Consider the following 12,302-nt stretch of genomic DNA (forward strand, 5'->3'; position numbering starts at 1 on the left):
TGGGTCGTCAGCCTTATATTTTCGAGCCAGTCGATCCCCTTGGGCTGCAACCGACTGCACCACTGACTGTTACACTGCAGTCGCTAATGGCGTATGAAGCGCCTTGACCAGTGCTTCAGAACCGCTGACTAGCACTGAGACAATGATTCCTGACCCGGAGCCGCCATGTAGGCCAGCCTGCAGCCGTCCGTCCAGCTTCGCTCACCGGACTGCCTGCTGCCTGATACCCCCAGCTGTCTTCTGTCTTGAACTCTGTCGCAGAAGCTGCAAAGCACCCTGAAACTAACTCAACTCTGCCAAGCACCAGGAACAAGATACATTGTGGTTCTGTACCCCTGGTCCTTCTCCGAATCCCCTTAGTGACATTTTACGACCCATTGCTCTCTTTGTGTTGAAGCCAAGTATCCTTGAACTATTGCCATTAATTACTATACTGACTACCCTCCTGTCAGTATCTAGAGTGCATCCCTTTTCCTTCTTAAAACTGCCTGTCCTCTGCATTCCTTTAAAGGGTGGGTTGTATTTTGTAGTGTGCTAGGACTGTCTCTTGTGATAATTATAAAGGAGACATCACATATGAACTTAATTTTGATGATAAGACCCTACAAGGGATTGTGTTTACAATGTTGGTAAGAAGATGTAATGGATGATTGGGAGACCTATCATGAACTACTTAATGTATAAAAAAAGTACTCCTCTAAACAAAACATTATATTGGAGTGTTGTTGTTAATACAGGAACCTAATCATACATACACATAGGCAATGGCTGCAGCATGCACCATAAAAGTGCAATATGTGTAATCTGGTAATTTTAGCTAGCAAAATAATGAATGCTACCCTGTGACAGTTTTGAGTAACGTTATACATGGAATAAATTGCTAACAATTAAAGACTTATTACATACTTGTGTTAGTGCAAACAATACATATGAAGACCCACAATGCATAAAGAATCAGAGGCGCATACAGGCATACTCAAGTAAGGAAGAAAGCGACAACATCACCAGAAAATGTTGATAACATTAAAGTTCATCATCATGTATACAAATTAATTGTATGTTTGAGGCCTGCTTATTGCCCCATATATGTGCTCCATGAGCTGAGACCAAATCCCAGGGAAAGTACGTTAACAACATGCGAGAAGGTTAACTTCTAGATGTTATAGCACCTTTAGAATTTTAAAATTGTCACTGTGAACAAAAACAGGACTAGATATGTTGGTGAACAAAACAATTGGGCCAAATCTGTGATGTCATCTTTGATGTCCTGGGTGTTAGTCTTAGCACTACACGTTGGTGGTGTGAGTTATGGTTGCTTAATTTACCATAACTGGTCAATATTTGGGGGTTTTCCACCTTGTAACCATTACGTCCCTTTCAACAAAGTTTTTTTCACTGAATTCCATAGGTTTTTATTAGTGCAAGTTAACTGAAACGTCCCTTTAACAAAGTTCTTCCTGTGAATATATATATATATATATATATATATATATATATATATATATATATATATATATATATATATATATATATATATTCAATGGAAAAACTTTGTTAAGGGGATGTTATGGTTAAGTTGGACTAATAAAAGCCTATGAAGTTCAATGAAAAAACTTTGTTAAAGGGACGTTATGGTTAAGTTGCACTAATAAAAACCTTTGAAATTCCGTCTAAAAACGTTCAGTAAAAAAACGTTGTTAAAAGGACGTTATGGTTACAAGTAAAATCGAAAAACCCCTGAAATTCGCCAGTATGGTAAACTAAGCAACCATAACTTGCGCCACCACTGTGCACTGCTAAGACTAACACCTAGACATCAAAGATGACATCACAAATATCATTGACATCACTGATGACATCACATGTCTAGCCCCTTCTTTTTTGTTCACTGCCAAATCTAGGCCAGGTGGTTTTATTTACTGACAGTCACTTAACTTTCAAAAGGTATTACATTTATAGATATTGCTATTCTCACATGTTCTTACACTACTTTCCTTAGAATTTAATCGCAGCTTATGATGTACATATATAGGGGAAGAAGCAGGCCTGAAACACAGCAATCATTTTTGTGCGTGAATACAATCATGTAGATTATACACAGTTGCTAATGGTACTGCCTCTTGTTTGCTTACTTTACTCTCCATATATAAGCCCCATATTTGTATGCATTGTAGTCTATTTGTTTTGTGTGTATTAGTAGAAAATGTAAGTGATGCATTATTAGCTACTTAGTACAGGTTTCACACTATGGAAAAGTCTGATACAGAAGCATTCTCCGTTTTATTATATAACTTTGGAAAATTATAAATATGGCACCTCTGTGGTGTATTCTGCAGCCAATACCTACATTTCTGTATGAGTAGGTTCATGTACTAGAAAGAACACTGCAATGGATTGTTCTTTAGAACACTACATTGCATAATGAAGTATGTAGTTTATTAAACATCTCTAGTACAGTACATACTTGGAAGAATTGTATAAAAACTGCTATTTATCTTTAAAATGGCATCAGTTATTACCATCCCTCCTCCCCAAGAGCCACCACCAGCTGGAGGACCTTCACAACAAAAAAAGCGCAGTACTTTCAAAGACAATGAAGGGGACCAAGAAGATGAGGTAGAGGAAGTGCCTACTTCTAGCACCAAGATCGAATCATGGGTGTGCCAGTTCTTTGCTACTGTTAAGAGTGTACCAAAGGCTAAAGCTACCAAAGTGAAATGCACGGAGTGCAATTTTGTACTCAGTCGCAGACTACCTGGACAGTACTCATACGGGACCACCTCCATGCGCCGCCACACCAAATCCAATGTCCGCAATGCTCTCAGAAAGGTTGTTCCTTTCTCAGCAAGCAGTAAGCTGTCTTCCTCCTCCTCAACAAATACTGTAACCACACAGCCTGATGTCTGCAGGCATTGCTGCGTTATAAATAAATAAATATGGAGGGCTACGGGCCATTATCGTCCATTGTAGCCCCTGAAATGGGGGATAAAGGCCATTAGCACCCCTGGTTCCCAAAGCGGGAACCCAGGGTACTAAAACATAGATTTTTGTTCCTATAGCGGGACGCCTGCGGTGTCCCGCTGTAAGAAGGAAGGATTATTCTTCCTACAGTGGGACACCTGCTGTAGGAAGGACAATCCTTTTCCTAGACAGCCAACATGGAAAGAGAATGCAGGGCTCCGTACACAGCCCCTCTTACCTTGCCATGGTAGCCTGCAAAACCTTATGAACATATTACCACAAACACTTTTTTTTTCCCTTTCAAACCTATCCTACCTTCGAATAACTTTACCACATAGCTGGTCCGAGGTAGACATCGCCACTTTAACACCATTTTTCGTCCCTAGCAGTCATGGCCAGTAGCCAGATTGTCCACGTCATGACCTTATGCCATGACCCAGACAATCTGGCTACTGGCCACGGCCACAGGCTATACCTCAGTCACCAAAGGTATATGACTATTTTTTGTACCTACATTATTACACTTTTCAAAAAATATAACACAGGCACATTTGAAAAACCATGCTTTAATGTCCTTGCCAATGCTCCTCCTGAGTTTGCTTGAAATCCGCCCATGTTTTATTTTTTAAAAAGTGTCAAAATGTATGTACATTAGTCCTATAACTTAGCCCCCACTTGACAAAATCCATTCAGTCTTTACACAAACATTGAAGGTTGGGTCTATAATCTTTCCCAAAACTTTTGTCCACATTCGTCAAATAGCAACAAAGTTATAAGCTATCTAAAAATGTTGAGACCCCCCCTCTAATTTTGCCCCCTCTTGAGAAAATCCAACCAAACTTTAGAAAACCATTTATATCTAGATCCAAAATCGTTTTGCCAAATGTTGTGCAGATTCGTCAAATGACACCACATTTATATGCCTTTACAATATTTTGGCACCCACCCCTATAGTTTTGCCCCCTCTTGACAGAATCCCACAAAAGTTTGCAAAACCATTCAGGATGAGTTCTAGAATACAATTGCAAAATTACATGCAGTTTCATTGAGTGGCGCAAAAGTTATAAGCCATCCAAAAACTGCTTTTCCCCAACCCTGAAATGCAGAAATAGGTACAGATGTCCTAGGACATCTGAAGTGTCCGCGAACACCACAGGACTGTCCCAGGACATCTGGAGTGTTCGCGGACCTTCGGGTGGTGGAACAACTAGTTTTTTGGCTTCTTATGGCCATATCCAATCCTCATCCCCGCACATCCCCAGAGATTGTTTGTTGAGTTTGACAAGTGAAATGCCCCTTTTTTTATTTTTTTATGTTTTCACCACGCTGTCCACGGACCCCAAAAAGTCAGCGAATCCAAGATGGCGGGCGTTTCGGGAAAACCGATGCATTTCACGTTCTCTTGCCACCCAATCAGCAGCCGTGTCCCGATGTCCGTGGACCACGCAAAAGTCCATGAATTTTTTGGCCAATCAGAGGCCAGTCCGCAGACCGAACAGGGAAGTGAGTCTGCGGAGCGGACATAGATATCACAATATTTTTTTGCCTTACATTTTGGTTGTTTAAAAAAATCCGTCCAGCGGTTTGGGCTGTAGGCGTGAGCAAAGTTTTTTTCCCATTATGTCTATGTGGAAAAAAGACATTTTTGGGACCCACCTATAACTTTGCCCCACCTTGACCAAACCTCACCAGACTTTGCAAAGAAATTCAGAGTGGGCCATATACTTTTTGTGCAAAGTTTGGTGAGGATTCTTCCAGGGGGAGCAGTTATAAGCCGCCCAAAAAGTGCTCTTCCTATGGGTTTAGTAACTTAACCATAACTACATGGCTACCGCAGGTCATGTAATTAGCAAATAAAGGAAGCCAATTGATAGTTTCCCAAGAGGGAATGCACTCCAACCGATCAGCCATCAAAATGTAGCTCCGCTAGATACAAAAACCAGCCAAACAGACATGGAATCCTCGTAATGTCCAGTTTATTAAATTAATAACCATTTCAAAAATTCAAACCGTGAGAACCATGATACAACGTGTTTCGCAGCGTCCTCGCTACTTGTTCACATACACAGTTCAAGACACCCAGTGACAGTACATATACAAAAACATAGGGCCTCATTACGAGTCCGGCGGTAACCGTGCCTGAAATTCCGGCAGGTTACCGCCGGACTCGTATTACCATTCCGCCTCTGTGATTCCCGGAATTACCGGGGCATTATGACCCCGGTGACCTGGGAATTCCAGAGGTGGATTTCGGTAAATCCCCATTCCCATTGATTCCCATAGGACTCAATGGGAATGGGGAAGTGGAAACACCGACACCATCTCGTGATAGTGCCGGTGTTTCCACGTCCGCCCTGCAGGCGGGAGGTGTTAAACCCGCCAGGTCAGACCTGGCGGGAATGACACCTCCGTCTGCAGGTCTCGAGATCACCCGATATGGAAACTACGGTGGCGGCAGGTTTACCGCCACCATTATTTCCATACCAGGTGACTCGTAATGAGGCCCATATTCTCTATGATTTTCATTTAACAGTTGTCCCTTTTCTCTTTCAGCAGTGTGCACCATGGGCTGTTGAGTAAATCATTCAGAAATCGTGGTGGCCATTTTATAATGGTTTTTTATTGCTTCTCCCTTCTTCCCATTTGCTTGACTACTTTTTTGATCATGCATCTGGTAACATGTATTGATGAATGCATAGTGCTTAAGGACAAGTATTCAGCACATACTGAATCACAAGGCGGTTCCAGGATGTTTCGCCTATGCATCCAGTCCGTTTAATCCATTCCGCAAGTTGACCACATCTCTGTTCGGCAAACACGCAATGTTAACTACAATTGGCTTACGTCATTTTAAAGTGCTTAGTGCATTCAAATATAGCTGCCATAATTATTATAGTAAAGTGCTTAGTGCAGTTGTTTTAAAATTGCCTTTGTTAATCTTATCAAGTCCATTATGGGTAAACTTGAGGAATTTTGTAAATTTCATCACATGGTAGATACATGGCAAACAACCTGGTTACACCTAATGTATAGGATTTATATACCTCTGTTTTGCCATCATGATTCCAATTACTTTTCAGAAAATGCTTAGTGCATATGCTTCATGACTACACTCTTCATTGTAGTGAAAATGCCTCGGGTAAAAAATAAAAATAAATAAAAAATAAAAAAAAAAGATGTTCAAAATATTGCATGTACCTAAAGGTGCATAGAGCGGCCAAACAAATTACAACATTAATCATCTACTCGATATTAAATATACGTTTAAAACCTTGGCACTGCCGTAGCTTGATTTAGTGACAGCTACATGCATTTCTTTACATATTCACAAACCTCAACAGCATGTATCCCAGTACTAGTTATATTGATTAAATGCCTTTGTAAAGAGATGACACTAAACTCACAAATCTATGCTGACCAATAGTAACAAAAGATTGTAAAAGCCTGACTGCACAATAACATGCATAATACTGAATCCATTCATGAATATGGGCTTCAGAAATATACAGTCCCAATTTTCCAACATAAATGTAAAGTTCGTATCCTTTCGGATTTCAGTTAGTGTGTGCAGAACAACTGTAAGTAAAGATTAAAACCACAAGGAGACAGTGTATCCCTTATTATCAACATCTACTAAAAACCAGGATGTATCCTAAAATACTAAAGTGAAACAGAATTGCATGAAAAAACACACCAACTAATTAATTCAAGTTCATATTCTGGGCAAATAGGCAATTCTTTCTGAGATAAAGCCATAGGGTGTAGGAATGCATTCATCTATGTCTGTTGCACCTGTTCTTTCCATTTGTTCTTGTTCCCAACAATGTATACAGTTCCTCATCAAGGTTCCGTCGCCTTTGTTTTTTGGTTTTGAGATCTAGAATGAGCCTGGTTACCATTTGGCGTAGTTCGAGCTTTCGATTGCCCCCTCTGGGATTTTCCTTAATATGTTGCAAACCAAAGAATCTCAAACTGTCAATCTTTCCCTCGTGGATTTCTCAAATGTACAGCCATCAGATACGATGCATCAAAGTTCTTGATAGCTCTCATGTGCTGTAAAATTCCAAGTTTTAATTTTCCAGTGGTATTCCTAATGTACCAAATATCACAAGAACACATGAGAGCACATACAACAATTTCTGTATTACACGTAATTCTTGTCTTTAATTCAACCGTATGGCCTAGTATCAGGTGTACATAGTTCGTTCTGTTAAAGGCATGTTGACATGCCTTGCACTTTGTGCATTTAAGCAAACCACAGGTATTGCCAGTCAATCACGTGGCACTATTTGAGGTTTTGGTTATCAGGGGCACAAAACTACTTACAAGTAAATCCTTGATGGAGGATTATTTTCTAAAATTGATGTTAGCTCTTTCCTCAAGATGTGATGACAAAATGACATCTGATAGCAACACATGCCAATGTCGATGAAGTAAATTGTGTATAGCATTTGAATGTGTACCATATGTAAGAATCAGTCGGATTACATTGTCTTTTTCTGAATCTTCTAAATTTCGATTAGTAAAGTAGTCTGACTCAAATTCCGAGCTTTCAAATAGGCTCTTTCAAGTATGGCTTTTGGGTAGCTTTGTTTTGCAAACTTATTTGTGGTGTATTTGCATTCTTTGTCAAAACAGTCTAGTCTAGAACAATTTCGCTGAATTCTTACAAATTCCCCACATGGTATACTTCATTTTAGTGAAGTTGGATGATTGCTCCTTGCAAGAAGCGGCATGTTTGAGCTTGTCGGTTTACGGTGAAGCTCAGTGATTTCACTTTTGTCTGATTTTACTACAACATCCTGGAAGATTATTGCTTCCGACTGTGCGTTTCTCTGAATTTCAATTTTAATTCATTTTCATTCCGGATTTTCACAAAATGGAGCCAATCTTTTTCATCTCCATTCCAAAGGATGAACAAGTCATCGATAAATCTCAGCCATAAAACCACCTGGTTCGTGTATTGACTATTGATCTCAGTCCATACTACAGATTTTTCCCACCAGGCCATTGTCAAATTTGCATAAGATGGAGCAAAACTGTTCCCCACTGCTGTACCTCGAAGCTGATTGTTTTATGTATATATATATATATTATATATATATAAAGCAGGGGTAACTGAAATGAATCAGTTCATGGCGGCACTCCTCCATATAAGTTCAATGTAACCACGCCAGAATCCTGGAAGTCACCATAAAAGTCCTTTATTCAGTACATGGTGGACAAGAGAATGCATGGGTACATACAATTACGCGTTTCACCTTAACAGGCTTTTGTCGGATGTTTCAAACCTTTAAAAGGATCCCTATTCGTCCGTGGCTAATCTTAATGATGAACCACTAGACCTGTAATTTAGTGGTGATAAAATGCCTTTTCTGGCTGCCATGATGGACGTGACCGTGTTCTGAGTATGTGACTGATGTTTGTCCTGCAGAAATACAAGTTTAAAAGTGTTAATTTATGTTACATGGGACATGTGTTACATATCCTTACTGGTGTGTAATATAGAATCCTATTATTCATGTCATGTAATCACACATCTTTTAATGGCTACCATTCGAATATATCATTCTGTCCGTGATAATACAGCAATTTGCTTTTGACCACTGCACAAGACATGGTTGATTGTCAAAGACTCTTATGACGTTTTTGGGCAGATAGTAAGCCATGTATATTTGTCTCAACCATGTATTTTTTGGTGCATTCCAAGGTGCTCAAGACAATATTCCGCTAACCTCCCTGGTGATACCAGATATATACACAAAAGAAAGAAAGCAAACCGCACTCCAGGCGAACAAAATAGTCTCCACAATTAAGGGTCAGAAAGATGAAAGATCCGACTCAGCTCGTAGTAAATAACATGCTGTTTATTATTTAAAAAAAGGGATAATGTCAAGCAGTAGGTCTGTGACAAAAAATCAACAGAGGCAGGACGCCATAGAGTACATCCTGCTAGACAAGAGGCGTTTCGCGCATCAATAAGTGCTTGTTCACATGTGAAGATGCAATGCAGACTGCAGAAATAAAAGGACAAACAATAGTCCTACTGCTATGTCTGCTACTAACGTCTCGATGGAGGACTTAGTGCGGGCAGGTAGGCAGACATCTTGGAACATATAACATCAATGAAGTAACAGTTGAAGGGGAGAGACCCCTGCAGGGCTGCCAGTGACCTACCACCACAGTCAATAAAGGTACATCTCAGGAGGGAATAAGCCCAAGACCAAGTGAGAGTGATGTCAAAGGCTTTATCTAAAATGAGGGCAAATAGAATCTACTCTGCTCACGCCGAGAGCGCTCTGCAGTAATCATGTTGCAAATACTTTTATACATAATGTTAAGACGGATTTCTGAACTCTGTCCTGGTGGCGCAGAAGTTCAGAAGGCCAACCTAATTACTTGGAACAGGGTAACCTCTGGACAAGCCAGACCAATCAAGGTAGCGATCGCGGCGGTCAAGACTAGGTCTCAAGAGGGGTGAGGGTGACTGAAAGCCCGCAGTGAGCACACAAAGCAAGAGCGCTTACAAACTACTCCAAACAGGTGTTATATCAAAAATATAAACACATTTATTTTAAGGCCTTTAAAACAACGACCGTAGCGAGAAAATCACAATATCACAATATTAAACCAACACATACCATATCAACACAATATATATACAAATACACAATCGCAAGCGTTCAAAGCACGAAATATGTAGTCCACCTGCCAGGGAAGGAAAACAGGCAGTGCGATAATGCTTTCGACTCAGTTCGCCTTCATAGGCACCTAACTAGATGGAAGTCCGAGCCCTGCGAAGAGTGGAGCCTTGTGCTCAAAGTACCTGCCACGCCGGTGCCGACGGGCACAAGGGGAAGCTCTTCGGAGGAAGTCAGGCGGTTCACGTTAGTGCACAGCAGAAGAAGAACAGGTTCCGCAACTCAAGCGCAGCCTCCACAGCGGGCAGAAGCAGAGCGCGAGCGCGGCAAAAGGGTGCTGTTTTTACACAGCAGGGAAAAGCAATGGGATACTGCAGGAGGGCGACCAGATCCTAGATATACTACTCACCGGTCCCCGAAGCAAGCAGACCCAGGCTTCTTCACGATAGTTTCAGCAGCTGGCAGGTTCAGAAGAGCAGGGAACGCTTTGTAGTCGTGTAGAGCAAAAAGACGTCCCAATCGACGAAACCGGCACAGTTTTGTTGCCGCACAGGACAACGGAGCGGCCGTGCGTATTCGAGCCAAATGAACACTCCTCCCTCCAGACCTGGGGACGCCAAGCGTACGAAGCGTGGGAGAGTGACAAGGACTCGCAATACAACACAACCTGGCGGCGGTTGCAGAGCCAAACTCCTTGGTAAGCTGGTCAGTCAACTGGATGGCCCAGAGACGCTTCTGAAGGCTTACTTGGCAGGAGATGGTTGAAGATGCCGGGAATAGCTGTTCCTGCTATTCCAAAGGTCGAAGCACCAGTACAGGCCTTCTGGTTCGATCAAAGGAGGACAGGGGCTCTCCGGACGACAGCAGTGCAAAGGAGGATTCCTTCAGCGGGTCACCAGCGATTCCTCGGTCCAGCCTCGTAGTTGCAGGATACTTGGCTCCTGTATTCCTTCGTTCGTGAGAACTCAGGAGATCGACATGGTAGTGGTGTTTCCAGCCCCCTCTTATCCACGGTTCCCTTCGCGCCAAAACGGAGGGGAGCCAATGGGAGATCCGCTCATCAAAACACATACCATACGTGGACCAATCACGGACCACGGTGGTCCCAGGCATTCACACCACCCTAGACTCTCTGGCACCCAGGATGTGTATTGGGACCAGACATCCCAGCCCACACCCTGGAGGCACACAAACGACATGTAGAAGCCCGCGAAAGCAACCACGTTTCGCGGGAAAGTACATGCCCAAATAAGGAAGGCCCCGGGTCGCCGGACCTGGGGAAGGTGAAGGGAGAAAGACGGACAGTGGACAGGACAAAGGAGCCTCGCGGCCTGGCCATTTTGGGAGCCAGGCCACCATTTTGGGTTCAGTGCAAAAACGTGCTCAGAACGCCAAAAGGAGCTCAAAATAAACAAAACGATCGCTGCCACCATTCCAGTCCCTGAATGACTTGCACCGATCAAATACCATCCTAAAAGAGTATCTAGGGCCTGTAGAAGGCTAGAGGCCCAAGAGAGCTGTAACTTAGCTTACAGTGCCCTCTTGTGTCATGTTGCACTAAAGCCGCAACACGATAAAAGAAACTACGGGAAACCACGTTCCCCAGTACTGACTGTCTTAAGGGCATGTCAGTTTCCCCGTAAGAAAGGAGCGAAAGCCCAGAGAAGTGCGGCAGAAGGCTGTACTTCTCTGGCAAAGTCAAGAACAAGGTTAAAAACAATAGCAAAAAGTTTAGGGGTTGCCACATGGAAGGAAAATTCCCTACAATTACGAAATCTTTCCTAACACTCGCCCCTCCCAGACTATGGACAGGGGGATCTAATCCACCCCTGGATGAGTTTCTTGTTCAGGTCGGTTAAACATTCTGGACAACCCATCAGCATTGCTATGTTGGACACCTGGTCTATGCTCAATAGTGAAGTCGAAGCCATGAAGACTTATGGACCACCTAAGCAACTTTGGATTCTCCCCCTTCATGTTCATTAGCCACTTTAATGGCTTATGGTCAGTCTGCACAGTGAAGTGGGTCCCATAGAGGTAGGGCCTCAGCTTCCTTAGGGCCCACACAACAGAGAAACATTCTTTCTCTACCGTGGACCATCTGAGCTCTCTGTCCTTAAGCTGGCGACTAATAAAACCGATAGGGTGTTCCTTACCCTTCTCATCTACTTGTGATAGTACAGCTCCTATCCCAGTGTCAGAGGCATCCGTCTGCACGATAAAAGGTCTTTGATAATCAGGGGCCCTGAGCACAGGGGCCTGGCACAAGGAGTCTTTTAAGCCATTGAAGGCCTTCTCACACTCGTCGGTCCAAGTTACCTTCTTGGGTTTCTTCGGAGTTGTGAGGGCAGTCAGAGGAGCAGCTATGGTACCATAGTCTGCCACAAAATTGCGGTAATACCCCGTGAGTCCTAAAAAGGCTCTCACTTGGGTTTGCGTAGTGGGGGTAGGCCAGTCTTGTACTGCTTGTACTTTACTGGGTAGAGGCTGTATCCTCCCTCCACCTACTTCATGTCCAAGGTAAACCACTGAGCCTTGTCCAATCTGGCACTTACTAGCCTTTATGGTCAAGTGGGCTTTCTGAAGAGCCTGGAGCACAATCCCGAGGTGTTTCACATGGTCTTCCCAGGTGGCACTGAAAACTGCTATATCGTCCAGATATGCAAGACAGAATTCGTCCAACCCATTCAACACATGATT

The 12,302-nt window shown here is 42.7% G+C and overlaps 1 protein-coding gene across 7 annotated transcripts in view; it reads left to right on the forward strand.

Moving 5' to 3' along the window:
• IGSF9B (immunoglobulin superfamily member 9B) overlaps positions 1-12,302 on the forward strand; it is a 1,213,970-nt gene that overhangs the window by 313,251 nt on the left and 888,417 nt on the right. The gene's annotated exons all lie outside the window — the stretch shown is intronic.

This window comes from Ambystoma mexicanum, chromosome 9, assembly GCF_040938575.1.
Source record: "Ambystoma mexicanum isolate Mex_15411 chromosome 9, UKY_AmexF1_1, whole genome shotgun sequence".
Lineage (NCBI taxonomy): Eukaryota > Metazoa > Chordata > Amphibia > Caudata > Ambystomatidae > Ambystoma > Ambystoma mexicanum.